The sequence below is a fragment of the Solanum tuberosum genome, unplaced genomic scaffold (genome assembly GCF_000226075.1).
Source record: "Solanum tuberosum cultivar DM 1-3 516 R44 unplaced genomic scaffold, SolTub_3.0 scf00222, whole genome shotgun sequence".
Classification (NCBI taxonomy): domain Eukaryota; kingdom Viridiplantae; phylum Streptophyta; class Magnoliopsida; order Solanales; family Solanaceae; genus Solanum; species Solanum tuberosum.
Window position 1 is genome coordinate 74,624 of NW_006239147.1, and position 3,216 is coordinate 77,839.

Below are 3,216 nucleotides of genomic sequence, written 5' to 3' on the forward strand. Positions count from 1 at the left end.
GGCTATTTAAAGTTAGACGTGATAGATTATTTTTTTGTCAAATATTTTATAATTTTATGACATTATATTTATAATATTAATCCTTTTGTCAAACATGTATTTCATGATGTTCATACTTTATAGAAAATTTATATTTTTACCTTTTTATGATTAATTTAATTAAAATATACTAAACTGAAAAATACAAATCAATTATTTTTTATAATATTAGTTAAGAACATATGTTTATTAATTAACATATTTTCAAAAGACAATATATCTTAAATATTCAATTTTATATCATTTATAAAAGCTCTTATTTATCTAATATAAATTTTTAATTTTAAAAGTTAATATAACCCTGTGATTACAATTGTACAACCGAACAGTATAATTATGTCAAACAAATAAGTCAATATAATTACGTTACGTAATTACTTGGCTTATAATTATTACCTGATCTCCAAACACACTTAATAATACTGAAAGTTTCGCACCAACTATTTTGTGAGACGGATAAATGAGGAACTGGAGCAAAGTTGTCCGGTTGACTCTGTTTCTTTAGTTTTATATTAGTCAATGGATAATTGCTTGTATTCGCATATTCTTTTACCTCATTAGTGTTTTGCTTCACTTCTTCTTTTTTTCCGTTAGTTTTCACCATGGATTCCCAGAAAGAAGCGAACCAAAAATGGAAATACGATGCCTTCTTGAGCTTTAGAGGTGAAGATACTCGCAACAATTTTGTTTCTCATCTCTACAAACGCTTGGAAGAGAGAGGATTCAACGTATTCAAAGACGATGAGAAACTTGAAAGAGGAAGACACATCTCTGCAGAACTACTAAAAGCCATTGAAGAATCCAGAATTGCAATTATCGTCTTCTCTGAGAACTATGCTTCGTCCAAATGGTGCCTGGAGGAACTCACCAAAATTATGGATTGTGTTGAAAAGAAGGGACAGGAAGCGATCCCAATATTCCACAATGTTGACCCATCAGATTTAAGCAGGTAAAGTAATAGCGTTGCTGTAGCATTGGCTAAACACGAGGCAGATCTCAAGGGTAGTGATTTGGGGAAAGTGCAGAGATGGAAGGATGCTCTAGGTAAAGTAGCCAATATAGCAGGATTGGATGTTGGTAAAGCTGCTAATAGGTAAGTAAATAAATGTTAATTGTACTAGTTTATGAGTTTTGAATCTTATAGCCATCATCACCAAAAGAGAGCTATCAAACTGATTAAAAGCTCAATTTGTGGTTTGGTTTGCCATCATTAATTCTGCTGGTTGACTACTTGTGAAGTTGTATTAACACAAAACAACTTACAGATGTGAGGGCTGTAATTGATGTCTACTCAATAACTCAACATTTTTTAACCTTCTTGTAGCATACGTGTCCGCAGATTATTAATACTATACCAATTTTAGAAAAGGCACAATACATAAACTTGCCCTTTTAACTTGGTCTCAACTGACATCTACGCTCTCTCCAACTTTGGGTGTGCGCAAGTAAGCACTTAAACTTGTATAAAGTTGAACAGATGCATTCGACATGGCATAATTCACGTAGGACACCATGTAGGACGCGAATCGCCTCATAGGATGCCACCTAAGACGCGTGTGTATACTTGTTCAACTATATACAAGTCTAAGTGCCTACTTATGCACACCAAAAGTTGGAGGGCCTAGATGTCAATTGAGGCCAAGTTAAATGACACTTTTATGTATCATGCCTGTATAAAATATACACATAAAATATCTAATTTTACAGAACATGCCCCATTTTCAACATGTAAATTTGTCCATGTATATGTGATATCTGCTTTATGTGTGAAAGAGATGTTGAAAATGTAGACCATCTTTTCATACACTATCTTTTAGCCTCTCAAATATGGATGATGCCTAAGACTATCAGGAAACTATTCATATGCTTGGAAAGGAAGGGACTTGGTGACAGATTAAAAAAGATTTTGGAATTGATCCCGACATGCTTTTGTGGGTCATTTGGATAGAATGAAATCAAATGTGTTTCGAGAGTAAATAATTGTCTATTCTATGCTTAAGTTTAAATGCATCTTTTTGTTAGCCTTTTCATGTAGAATGGAGAATTTTGTAATGACCCTCATGGTCATTTCTGTGTCTTGCCTTCTGTGTGTCGTTTAGAGCGTTCCTATAGCGACCCCAAGTCATTTATGACTTGCTGGGACTGACAGTTCGGTCACCTGGTCGTTCGTTTGGTCTTGGTGCGAGTTTTTGTGTTTTGGAGCTTATGAACCTTGAATAATCATTTTCGATCAAAAGTTCAAGGAGATGACATCAGAATCCAATTCTGACGATTCTATCAGCTCCGGAAGGGTCATTTTAGGCTAGTAGCATGGTCAACATGACTCCCGAGGTTTTCAGTGTGAGTCGGTACGATTAGGCGTTTTAACCTTTGAAATTTGGCTTAAGTTTGACTTTGGTCAACATTCTGAGTAAACGCGCTCGGATGAGAATTCCGTCAGCGTGGTTAGCTTCAGAATGTCGAGTTTGGTCTAGATTGACCCTTCTTTTGTGTCTGGAGGTTTTCGATATCTATTCGAGCCCTTTTGTGAATTTTGACTTAAAATGGCCTTTGGAAGTGGGACCCACTTTTTATCGAAATGACCTCTGATGGAAATTTCGACTGCGCCGTTGAGTCTGGAATATCGAATTTGGTATGGTTGCATATCTCGTTTGCGTGCACGGGGTTCCGAACGAGTTCGGAGCACCCCGTCGGAGTTTTATTTTTTTTGAAAATTTCAGAAATATCTGCTATTTATTGCAGAGATTTCAGCCAAAAATTCCAAACTTCAAACCCTCATCTCTCTCTCATCTCTCAACCGATTTGGGGTTGATCCAAAAGGCTAAGTTGTGAGATTTTTCGAGGACAACGTGTTGGTGAGCTCGGATAGTGATTTGGAGTCCCCGTTTTGAGGTAATTTTCGAAAAACACCTGCTGCCAGACCCCTTTTTGTGAGTTTGTTTTTGGGAATTTTTAAGACTTGTTTTCTTAGCCATTTTAGATCCGATTTTGATGATTTTTGAGGCTTATCTTGAGTGGTTTTTCGAGGAGAACATTGTGGTGTATTTAGATTTTACTGTAGATCGCCCGTTTTTGGTAAAAACGCTGAATTAGCTGCTGTCCCATTTCTATTCTTTTGAGAAAAATTAGGTTTTAGTTGCTTGTTGATATTGTGTTGTTCCCGAGCCCCGAATTGTG